The sequence below is a fragment of the Dermacentor andersoni genome, unplaced genomic scaffold (assembly GCF_023375885.2).
Source record: "Dermacentor andersoni unplaced genomic scaffold, qqDerAnde1_hic_scaffold ctg00000041.1, whole genome shotgun sequence".
NCBI lineage: Eukaryota > Metazoa > Arthropoda > Arachnida > Ixodida > Ixodidae > Dermacentor > Dermacentor andersoni.
In genome coordinates, this window is record NW_027314754.1 from 4,942,967 (window position 1) to 4,955,842 (window position 12,876).

General features: G+C 49.4%; 1 long non-coding RNA gene and 1 pseudogene across 1 annotated transcript; one reads left to right on the top strand and one right to left on the bottom strand.

Moving 5' to 3' along the window:
* The window catches only part of LOC140214398 (uncharacterized), a 48,108-nt pseudogene extending 37,932 nt beyond the window's left edge, over positions 1 to 10,176 (top strand).
* A 650-nt stretch (positions 10,177 to 10,826) lies between these two features.
* LOC129384602 (uncharacterized) lies at positions 10,827 to 12,083 on the bottom strand. Its single transcript, XR_008612308.1, has 3 exons — positions 12,007 to 12,083; positions 11,879 to 11,934; positions 10,827 to 10,995 (listed from the first exon to the last, which is right to left on the bottom strand). It is a non-coding gene; the product is annotated as an uncharacterized lncRNA (long non-coding RNA).
* Positions 12,084 to 12,876: the final 793 nt, after the last annotated feature.

Below are 12,876 nucleotides of genomic sequence, written 5' to 3' on the forward strand. Positions count from 1 at the left end.
TGCCACACAGCGTGGCACCATAGTAGCCTGGTCCAGAATAATGCCAAAAAGTTGAAGGTTGGCGACTTCAACAAGGCCTCCATTCAAACCCAACTTTAAGATTGTAACGTTTCGATTCACTCCTTGACATAGGATGAATTAAGATTTCTCTGCTGATGGCACCACGACAATGGTGGAGAAGTTGGTCTGAATAACAGTGTCTGCGGCCTGGGTTATTCGTGCGATATGGTGGTGATGACTGTTGTATTCAGTTTCGTTATTCATTTGAATTGTTTATTCCCCACGGGCGTTTCTGTTCTTCGTTATCTTTCGCCTTTCGTCGGTGTAGTCTTGGCTTCCTGATTTCGTCGGGACGGCGGCGTGTCTTTATTATGCCGTCGAGATGGTCTCTTCACCGTCTTCGTCAACGGCGGAGGATCTTCGTCAGTTCGACGAACAGCAACCACCCCTCCATTGGTTGCTGCTTTTAGTTTTCCGGATATGGGCTCGCAGAGCGGCGCCAGGCTTGGCCGGTGTATGGTCAGCGCTGCGGCGACAGGTAGCGGCCTGGTGACGGAGAACGGGATGGTCGTCGAGCGCTCCACTGAGTGGCGGCGAGGTAGTCGGCGATATCCGGAGGTCGATCGCCAATCTGTGGTCGCGGCGCGTTAACGGCGAACCCTCGGAGCCCTATCTCCCGGTATGGGCATTGACGGTAGATGTGCCCGGCTTCTCCCGCAGTGATAGCAAAGCGGACGGTGGTCGGGGGCGCGCCAAACATCAGTCTTCCTTGGAATGCCGCGTGAGGTGACGGGTTGGCGTGCTGGCGGTGGGGGTGGTGGTGGACGACGAAACTGTGTCGTCACTGGGCCCTACTGTGGGCGCGGAGGGGGAACGTGACGGCAGGCACAGCGGCGTATGTCATCGCTTGCGGCTGAGGCTGCGGTGATTCAGGGGCTACTCTGAGTTGTTGTTGGAGCTCCTCACGTACGGCGTCGGCAATCGAAGCCACTTGAGGCTGTGATGACCGGAACAGCTTCTGTAGCTCCTCCCGCACGACCACTCGGATAGTCTCGCGCAGGTCGTCGGTGCCCAGTGACTGAACTCCAGCGTCGTTTGTCGAGTTAGTGCGGCAGTTGAATTGCCGGTTCCACATTTTCAATGTCTTCTCGATGCTGGTGGCCTCGCGAAGAAACTCGTCGACGGTCTTCGGTGGGCTCCGTACCATTCCGGCGAAAAGTTCCTCCTTTACATCACGCATCAGTAGGCGAACTTTCTTTTCCTCGGACATTTCCGGGTCGGCGTGGCGGAATAGGCGGCTCATTTCTTCTGTAAAAATCGCGGTGATCTCATTAGGCAGCTGCACTCGGCTTTCTAGTAGTGCTTGTGCTCGTTCTCGGCGTACGACGCTTGTGAATGTCTGCAGGAAGCCGCTTCGGAAAAGGTCCCCGGTCGTTAACGTGGCATCTCGGTTCTCGAACCACGTCCTGGCAGCGTCTGCCAATGCGAAGAAGACATGTCGCAGTATGTCGTCGCTGTTCCAGCTGTTAAATGCAGCGACCCTCACATACGTCTCAAGCCAGGTTTCCGAGTCCTCGAATGTTGAACCGCGGAACGTCGGAGGCTCCCCGGGCTGCTGCAGCACGATGGGGGACACTGGGGTTGCCATTGGGGTTGCCTTGGCCACAATCTTCTTGGTCTTCTCAGGTAGAAGTCCGCGCTCCGGGGGCAGCTGTTGAAGACGGCGGCTTGCTCGATGGTCCGGGACTACGGTGGTGTTCTCTTTGTGGTCCGGGCTTGGATCCCGGCTTGTCGGGGGCGTCCGGTACATGAACGCAACGCACCTCCACCATATGTCACGTGGTGGTGACGTTGAAGAACACAGTAGCAATACTGTGAAAGACAAAACATTTATTTGGCGAACCTGTGCCCACAAAAACAGGCTACACTTATAGCACAACGATAGCGGCGAACACGGTCGGCGATCGTCGAAAATCCGATGAGCGGGTCAGGCGCGTCGGCTTTTTATACATCAGTCGTGGAATGTTCCAGAGTAATCGCTGGAACCCGCGTGTCTTCCACAAAGTTCTACAGTATTCGCGTCGCGCACACATGCAATCAGATCACACAAGGTTCGGTCACAGACAGCGGATGGAACCATCGATAACATTCCAGAAACTTCCGATACATGCAGGCGCGTCATGCGCTGTGCGATAACATTTGTTAGGCGGTGAAACGTGTCGCCCGATAAAGACAAGTACACGTGCCAATATGTTTGTTATTCATTCACAAGCGGCAGCGTCATTTTCAATGTTAGCAAACATGAAGCTCGCGGCTTCGTGACAACGTCTTCTGTAGCCCTTTAGGTCCTCCATTGGATGTTCATGGATGGAAAAAGTTCATTGGCTTGATTTGAAGCTGTCCTGCGTGAAATATGAGAAAAACAAGGAAGACTGCCAATTTTTATGGGTGACCATTTGTTGCATGATTCTAAATGAATCCATAGTAATTTGCCGTTTTTAGCAGTACTACGTGTGATTACGTCATATGCTGCTGTTTTTTCATATAGGTATAAATATCCTAGGAAAACAATTAAGAAATATCTCTTTGTTATCTGGCATTTATAAAGAGCGCTAGGTTGTGCGTGCATGCATATGCGGAAGCTATTTAAAGTGAAGTTGCAGTAGTGCACATACTATATTGCCTATATGCGCAAATGCAAGCCTGTTTTTTTTCTGATTAATGTAGTCCTGTTTAGAACATTTAATGGTGCATTCTTAAAGTGGCATCATGTGATTCCAAATGCAATTGTTGGGACTGAAACTTATATAGCCCAACTGTACCATAGAACTTGGGCCCGTAATCTGTTGTGAGAAGTCAGCGCCACCAGTGTTTTGTTCTCACTAACTGATTAGCGGAGATGACTTTTGTAAGCAGGTGTCCAGGATTCTCTCTGCCATGAGAAATACACCAGCGTGATGTATCTAATATGTCTTTAATTTCTTGTACTTTTTTGCGTACAGATGATTTCCATGGGGGCGGGTCCTTCCGTGTCAATCAGTCTTATCTGTGGGTATGACCCACAGTCCTTAGTGAAAAAAACTGTGCGCCCCTACTAGGGTCGCTGCTAGGGCAAACAGGAGCCTTACATCAACTTGAGCCAATCTTTAGAGCGAAGCTTTGTTTACCTATAATTTCGCAGCTTTTGAGTGTCACCATCAGCAACACATATTCAGAGCCGCCGCCAGTTCCTTGCATGTAGTACATGACTGGCTTGCATCAGCGAAGACTTGTAGTTCTGATATGACCATTGGAACTTCTATGACAGCAGACGAGAACCTTGAAATGTCAAGATTCTGTAGATTACTTGATTTTTCACTGCCTTTAGGCCGTGGTATAGCCAGAGGCTCTGATTCGAAATCACTGCAATTCAGGTGCTTTCTTCATAATTAGTATAGAACGATATTCGGCTGTACCATGGAAATGACAGAAAAGATCGAATGGATCTTACATTGTGCCTATGGCTGGAGCGCGTTTTTTTTTTTTTTTTTTTTGTTCTGCTTAATGAAGGAAATGATGCGTTCAGGCTTGAACAGAAAAGTGTTTTCATTGTGTCTTGTGGAAGTCCAAGAGCTTTGGTTGTAGAGGATGAACGACACAAAGTCTTTTTAAGATACCATCATTCCTCGGAAAGCTGTGGTTTCGCCGTGATCATTGCACATTTACGTTCATCATCACTTTTCAAATATGCAGACTATTTCGTTGCGCATTCTGATCATTCGTTTTGTACTCTCGCGCCCATGATGCGATCACCCATCCAAATAGGCTGTTGAAGTAGCCATGTTCCTTTCGGATATCGCGGTTCCGCTTATCGAGCATGGTGCTTTAAGTTGGTAACGAGCCTTCAGGCCAATGAACCATTCTTAGTGAATAAAGCTTGATTATCGTCATCACCATCATCATTATCTCTGAATCATTCACGTCCTTCTTCTCTGTCGGTGGTAGTAAAGCCTCTTGAATGGAAACAACACATTCCCTCTTGGCCGCGAGTTATGGGAGAACTATGGCATTAAAATTCCAGAATAATTTTCGGAAATCCTTTCCGCTCGCGCTTCCTCCCTGGAAGAGACTGGGGAAGGGAGGGGTACAGCGCTTAAGAGGGAGAAATGTATTCTGCAGACAAGAGATATCGGTTGAAAAACCGCCTTGCAGATCAGCCGACTTACACATTTTTGCAAATGGTTTTTGCTCGATATGCGGTAATGTGAAAGCCTATATAGTTCATTCCGTTAGTATGAGCGGTACGGTGATAGTCTTCCCATAATATCAACGCAATAAGTCGCGTAAGTGTAGCCAGCTGAACACGTTTCAAACGACATTCTAAATGTACCACCGGTCTCGGTATAAGCGCATGTACTGTCGGACCATTCGTTTTCCGACCAAGCAGAGAAGCGCCAGGTCCCTGATTTTGGCTTTAGGGATCGCTACGAATTTTGCAAATGGTCTTTTGCCTAAGCGTGGTTCATTGCAGTCATATGTGCTATGAATTGACGCTGATTCAATCACCTCCGCCGCAACACGCTCTTTCTTTGCTTCTCAACCTATAGAGAAAGAGAGAGAGGCTCTTTATTAGAACAAAAGACATATTTTGCTTGTGCATATACAACCGCTAGCATGCTAATCTGTATAGGGATGGGGAATGGGATCGACCTATTTTCTTTACTCTCGCCGCAACGCGCCACACCCTCTCCACTCGTTATTTTCGATTATAGCTCAAAACGCCTAGAGACCTTACTATCACACTAATATAAAGCAATGTGCGCATCTTAAGCAGTATACCCTTCTTTAAATTTGCGCATTTCTTCGTAGAAAGTTTTTTTCGTGCACAATTACCCCATTTGCAGTAAAACGGTAACCTTGTTTTTGGATTCGCAGTCGTGTTGGTGGAGTCTTTGTGCAGGCACAGCATACACTCTCAAACAAATGTACACCCTTTGGGTCGTAACTTGTCACACAAAAATAATCGTCTGCCTTGGTTGCTTTTCCTTTCTTGAAGACGCTGCGCCCGCTACTTTCCTGTCGAGAATGCTCTGTCATGCTGATAACGCGCATGCCGTTCGTTACTTTGAAGTACCGGGCTCGCAGCGTTGAATAAAGGAAACGCGGGCAAGACGCATGATCGTTATTGTGTCGCAAGACACGAGCCAAAGGGTGTAATTTTGTTTAAGAGTGCACAGCATATTACAGTACAGACGCTGTGACACAGGTTTGGTGCATTGTGAGAACGACTATAGCGAAACTTGTGGAAACGAAAAAAGTACGCTTTAAAAGGGAGTTTTAGAATAACTTAGAACTGGAGCTTGCGTTTGAAATGAGAACACTGTGTAAGCCTTTCAAGGAATCCTCCATTTATGCACACGTACTAGCTAATAACCTTCCGTGTATGTTAACAATTTGACAAAGCGTTTTTGTTGATGATGACGTCTCGTCAGTTGCAGAATTCAGCAGTATTGTGTGCTTCAATGGCTGTGCACCGACACTCTATTCGACGGCAAAATCTCTGTTTTCACACGCCTCGCGTGAATAACGCACACAACAGCCATGCGAGCGTACTGAAACTTATGTCCTGCATCCAATAAGACGCACTTACTCAAACGCTCATCTTGCAAAAGCATAAGCGTTGAACGTGCATATATGCGCGCAAGTAGAAGAATACGCACACCACTGAATGCAGCTATGCATGCTGGGAAGTGCCCCCACGTTAGATATTTATGGATGTGATGCTTGAGAATACGATAACTGATGACGATGAAGTTTACAACTTCACGTGACGCAAATTTGGTCAGTCGGCCCTCTCGCTACAAGTCAGAGTTGACAGCGAAAAAAATTCTGCAAGAAACATCGAACTTCATAGTCAGTCTAAGCGAAAAGCAGAATGTAAACGCGAATGTTCGTGTTGAGTGCCACGTTTCGCAACTTACCGTAGGCAACCAGGCGTCTTCGTCGCCCTTCTAGCTTTTTTTTGAGTGTGGGCGATTTCGAGGGGCATTTTACAGCTTATTAAAGAAAATGTCAAAACATTGCAGGACTTCTTTTTTATATACATACGAAATAAAGAGCTGGCGACGTGAATGGCGAAGCTTCTAGCACTCTTACGTTGCTCATTTCTAAATGGGAAAGCATTTCTATGCCTATCCAACAAGAAAAATGTCCGTCCGTCCCTGCGTCCGTCCCGTTAAGACGATCGCTTTCAATATAACGCCCACAGCAGCGAGCGACTGTACCTTCATGTCGCCTGTCGCGTCAATGCGAACGAAGCTCAAGAAGCCCTGAGCACACGCCGCACCCACCCTTTTCCCGTATCGCTTTCTGTACGTCCCTCTTCAACGGGAAGTAGAGATAACATAGCACGCTGAGCTATCAGCAGTTGGCACTCTCTGTCCGCATCGCTGATCGCTTTCAAGATACGGTGGGCGCGGCTATGCCATGTACGCAGCTTCCGCCAATGTACGTTTGATCATCGTTCATAATGGTTCGATGCACATAGATATGACGATAAAAAGCAATAACGGCTTATAATGATCAGAACGTCATCATGAAGCCCACCCGGCGCAGTCACCTGCGGTACTTTGCCCGCGCTATCAATGCACCTTGCGCCTCAGGACGTTATACTATTACAAGAAACACTAACCGACGCACCGTCCCTCCCCGGCTACACAGTGCAGAAGGGACCGCCCGACGGGAGAGGCCTGCACGCCTTGGTTAGAAAGGGACTCACGTTCGTCGAACACAAGCTGCAAAGCAATATCAAGATCGAGCACACACTCACCGAAATCATCCCGGGCAAGAAGAGAAAAGGAAGCATATTTCCGCTCAACGTCTACAGCAACCCATCGCAGAGAAAACAGAGATTCAAGACATTACTGCACAGAGCCAGCACCGCAGCGGGCCGCAACACGCTTATCGCGTGCGGAAACTTCAACGCGATGAACCCTGCCTGGGGCTACAACAAGTACACAGCAAAGGGCCGGGACCTGTACCAAGACACCATGGAACTCGACTTCACCCTCATCACGCACCCGACACATCCGACGAGAATCGGTAACTCCGTGTCCTGGGCCACCACTCTGGACCTCACGTTCGTCAAGAACGATATCCGGGGCGCGATCACCTGGAGAAACACGGAGACCGACCTCGGCAGCGACCGCACCATCGTGGAAATCGGCATACCGGGACACAACGACACCAGTATCAAAACACAGAGATGGATAGACTGGGATGCCTCTCGAGACGCCAGAAGCCAGAAGAGAGACGGTAACGACGAGATTGAAGACATCGACTCATGGACGGCCGAAATCACCAAGAGCGTACGGGACGCGACCAAAGAAATTTAAACGGGCACGGAGATCGACAAAGTAGACAGCCGGCTTGCGCATCTCATCGAAGCCAAACAGTCGATACTCAATCGCTGGAAGAAACAACGGCTCAACTGCAGACTCAGAAAGAAGGTGGCGGAGCTGAACCGAGCGATCGAGGATCACTGCCGCGTGCTCTGCACGTAACAGTGGAACGAGATCTGCAACGCGGTAGACGGGCAGATGCACAGCGGGAAGACGTGTAACCTGCTGCGGCACCTGCTCGACGAAACCAAGACCAAGTCGCGTCAAAGGGACCGACTCGCCAGGCTCATACATCGGGCGGTCTCGGTACACGGCGCCAACGAAGTCACCAGGTCCATTAACGACAAATACCTGCCGACTACACCCACCGAACACGTGCCGTACGGCGGCCCACCTAACGCGAAGCTCGATCGTGACATCTACGTCGAGGAGGTACGCGCGGCCCTGCAAGACCTCCACAGCCGGTCGGCAGCCGGCCCGGACCTCGTCACGAACAAGCCGCTGAAGAACCTCGATGACGGCTCGATTGAGAACGTCGCAAAATACTTGAACAAGTGCTGGAGCACGGGCGCGCTGCCGAAGCTGTGGAAGACAGCCATACCACCCTGATCCCCAAGCCAGGGAAGCCACCGGACACGAATAACCTCCGGCCCATCTCGCTCACGTCCTGCATGGGCAAGGTGCTGGAGCGCGTTCTGCTCAACAGGTGTCAAGACTACCTGGAATGAGAACGGCTGTACCCGGCCATGGTGATCGGCTTCATACAGCACCTAAGCACGCAGGACGCGATGCTGCAGCTCAAATACCAAATCATCGACGATAGCGGCAGCGCTCACGACAACAAAGCAATCCTAGGGTTCGACCTGCAGAGCGCCTTCGATAAGGTGAAACACTCGGCGATTCCGTCCTAAGTCTCCAAGCTCAACATGGGCGAAAGATCCTACAACTACATCAAGGACTTTCTCATGGGCAGGACTGCCGAGCTACGAGCAGGCGACCTACAGACGCAAGAGAAGAAGCTCGGGAGCAGCGGCACACCGCAGGGATCAGTCATTTCGCCGATTCTGTTCAACCTGGTAATGATCGGACTGGCCGAAAAGCTCGCGTACATCGAAGACGTCAATCACACCATCTACGCGGACGATATCACGCTGTGGGTGACCGGTGGCAGTGACGCCCACATCGAGGGCGCGCTGCAAGGCGCCGTCGACGCAATAGAAGACCAGCTGAAAGGCACTGGACTGAGATGTTCGCCGAGCAAATCAGAGCTTCTCATAGCACCCCCCCCCCCCGTACCAAAAACAGCAGAGGCAAGACCAGACAACGCGAATACGAAAAAAACAGAATCGTAACCAAATCCGGCAACGTGATCCCCGAGGTCGGCACAATTAGGATCCTAGGCATGGTCATCGAAAAGCATGGAAGAAACGGCGAAACCATCACCCGTCTCACGGCAAGAGCAGCCAACGCGATTCGACTCCTCAAACGAGTCACTTCCCGGAAGGCTGGCATGAGAGAGGAGAGCCTAATTAGGCTCGTCCAATCCTTCGTCATTAGCCACGTCGCGTACGTTGCAACCTACCACAGATGGCCGCAACACGAACGTAACAAAATCAACGGGATCATCAGAAGAGCGTTCAAGAAGGCGCTGGGCCTGTTCGAGTCCACGAGCACGACCCGCTTTTTACAACTCGGGATACACAATACGCTCGAAGAACTAGCCGAAGCGCAACGGACCTCTCAACTGGAGCGGCTGTCCATGACCAAAGCAGGGAGGAAGATTCTGGACCACCTGGGAATAGGACGCCCGAATGAGGTGGAGATGAAGCTCTCCGTCCCCGAAGAGGTCCGACGCCAGACCAAAATCGACTCCATACCGAAGAACATGAATCCCGAGTTCAACAAGGGAAGAGCGGCGAGGGCCAAGGCTCTCATCGGCCAGCATGCCAACGACGAGCACGCGCGGTACGTGGACGCGGCCGAATACCAGCGGAACTCCTTCGCAGCCGTCGTCATAGAGACGTCAACCAGTGCCACAAGGACGGCAGCGAGTGTGAGAAGAGTCGGAGCGGAACAAGTGGAGGAGGTAGCCATCTCCCTGGCCATCGCCGACGCAGACTGCCACACGGTGCTGAGTGACTCGAGACAGGCGGTGGGAAACTTCGCCAAAGGCCAAATCTGCAGGGAGGCCGAGCGCGTACTGCCAGCGGTCAAACTACAAGACAGAAAAGTAAGACTCAAGTGGTTCCCTGCGCACGTGGGCGACGCGTCGGAACGCAATGAGAACCACAATGAGACGGCACACGCAACGGCGCCAGCGCTAACCAACCGCGCCCCGGTGACCGACCGTCCGACGTGGTTCGGAACCAAGGACCGCATGATGGACTACAACGAAATCACGAAGGCCTACCGCCTGGCTCGCAGGACTCTGCCACCCGCGCACCCGACGCTGAGTCGAGCGGAGGCGATACTACTGAGACAGCTCCTGACCAGATCGCCACCGAGCCTGGGACTGATGCATCGCATGTACCCCGAGACATATCCGACCGATAAGTGTAGAGTCTGCTGGAGGGAGACGGCAGAGTACACGCACATATTGTGGGACTGCGTTAAAAATCCAGAAGAAGCAAAATCAAGAAGGATCCCACCGCGGCTCGAGGCAGCCGCGAAGATCTACGACTAAGACGAACAGCCCGAGTGCCCCGTCCAGCAGGTCCTCGGGGCACTCGAAAGGCTGGGACCCAGCGAGCCGGCAACGGCGAGCGGAGACCCGCGCCGAGTAACGGTGACTTCGTAGATGACGTGGGCCCTCGTCGGGGCACGTGAGAGCCCAACTGCAGGCACAAATAAAGTTGGCTCCAATCCAATCCACTGTCATCGCAGCGTCGTTATTTGTACTGGCCGGATCAAGTTTCACAACATTGATAATGGCACCGGGCTGCGTGGAGATGAGCAAGTTGCACAATGCTTGCGCAGACTTAGACAACTGCCAGGGTAGTTTCTGCGCGATTTTTTTTTATATAGGTATGTAGTCGTAAGTAGCTGGTGAAGCTAAATGCGGAGCTTTTAACAAGCTACTCAATTTGTTGGGGGAATTATGCGCTTGAAAGCATATATTTTTACAATAACGATATTTATACAACGTTTGATGTTTTGTTGCTTAATTCCGTGCAGAACCGCGCCAGTCACCGGCACATCAGTAGTGGTAATATAAAGTGGCTGTATAGGACGATTCAATATTCATCTGTTTTCGCCAGTGGTACGATGCGCCATAGGCGGTGGCACCTCCTCTCCCGCCACTTGAGCTCTCTGCGGCAGCCGCCAAAGCAGGAAAGGAGAGTGGGGGAGGAGGGCTGTCGCCAGTGCTCCAGCGTTGCTCCCTCCCTTGGGCAATGTACCACTGTCACGAAAATGCGCACGGTAGCCAAAGAATATTATTGTCTTTAATGCAGCAAGGGTAATTAGCACGGCACATAGCAACTTAACAGCTGCAATACAGCCATGTCAGGCCCAACTATTATCCTTATAACTGAATTCCAAATGGTATATTTCTTTGTTGAACCGTTGCTGTACAGTCCTTCCGCTCGGTTAATTCTTGCTCGCAGGGGCCGCAGAGCTGAAACAGACAGAATAAGGGCTGAAACTGTCGGAACCATAAATAATACCCTTCGCCGGTGTTGATGCGTATCTCAGTGGCATAAGCTCATATGTCATTCACAAAGTTCGCTCCTGTCCTGGCTACTTTATTTGGTATTACTAATGTTACCTAATGTTATCGTTCTTTCTATTTATGCATTTCAGAAATGCAACTTCACAGCCGGAATTACCTTCAAGGCGCGTTTTTATTATAAAGTGGAGAAAGCAAGGGGAGACAACCCTAGAGAGGATAATGTTGGCATTGACTGATCGCCGGTTATAGTGCGAATTTCAAGAAGGTCGATGACTTTACGTTATTGTACAACGTAAGTGGCATCTTTCAACACACAGCTTTATTCTTCCCTCAAGTTGCAAGTCGCAGGAAGAAAGTCTCTAGAAGACACTGAAGCTGTGAAACTCAATATCCCTGAAGTCTCTGTACTCGTGACGTATATTCGTAGCCGTAAAAATGGCATGGACAACGAAAGCAAGAAAACATTGTGTCATATTCTGGACGATCAGTCTAATGTGTCTCATTCTTTTTCCGCTAGGAAACATGCTCAAAAGTCGCGCACCTGCAGAAATAAAGATGGAAAGTAAAAGGAACTAACAGAGTTTCTCCTGTGTTGTTTTAATTTTTTACCGTAATCTCTTGTGTACTTAGCGCACAAGCTTTGTACTGTACACCCCGCAGTATTAGACTTGTCTTTTCGTGGTTAATACTCTTCTGTTAGAATGCTTCAATAATTGTATTATCAGCCGGTCTTGGTGCTATGGAATGTTTGAAGATTGCCCCTAGGTTATGTTCAATGGCACTGCCACTTTGCGTTCAGGTAACAGAAAGCCCTGTAATTGTTTCTTACCTAGAGAACGGTGATACCATTATGGCACCAATTTGGGTCAGACATGAACAGTGCGGCTGCAAACAACAAAACACATCAATATGAGTAGCGTATTTTATGTACGTCGTTACGTGGAGACCATACTTAACCTTTGAGGCGTCATCTTCCACATAAAAATCGCATGTCGTGTTCCTTGGTCCTTGCCTGTTCATAGAGAAGTAAGAAATTATTAAATAATACCATCACTTGCCAAGACCCTCCATTCAAAGACATGCCTTTTGTATTCGAACTTCTACAGCCAAAGCATGTCGCTGAAGGCCTCAGCGGCGTTATAGTGACAAATTTTTGTAATTCAGAGACAGAAGAAGTATCTGCAGGGAACTGACATAGTTACGACTACGGATGTTTATGTGGGGAAATTTCAAAGTCAAATATATTTTTTGGAACACTGACCTACTAGTATAAAGCAGAATATTGAATAGTTCTTCATTTCTAAGCAGTCATATATAGCTTGTGTTGGTCCGCCTGGTAAAAAAAGGATGCCTTATTTACATTATTTGATACAAACATGTATAGGCAAGTATTTTTTTTTACAATCAGCTAGTTGCCCGCTTAATCGAAGAGACTGTAAAGTAAGCACAACTGGGTTCAGTTATCTGATGCACAACTGCGATGGCGGCAGTGAAACACAGTAGCTGGGTTCATTGAAGAAAAACGTAATGCTGCAGCATCGCACATCGTTCTAAAGGGGTGTGAAACACAAGATAACAATTTACCTAAATCGAGAGAAATTGGTACATAGACTGCCTGGGACTGAAGCGTTTTTATTGAATTACTCGTAATTATTGAGCTCTCTCATGTGTTCGCAAAATAACTGGTTCATCTGCGCCATAACCGCGGCTTGCCTGCAGTAGAAACATTCAGCGTTTCCCGTGTTGTATCGGTCTCTCCCTCGAGACTCCAGTAACTGTTGTTACCGGTATTTTGAAACGTTATAGTAATCACACCTGCTGTAAAGC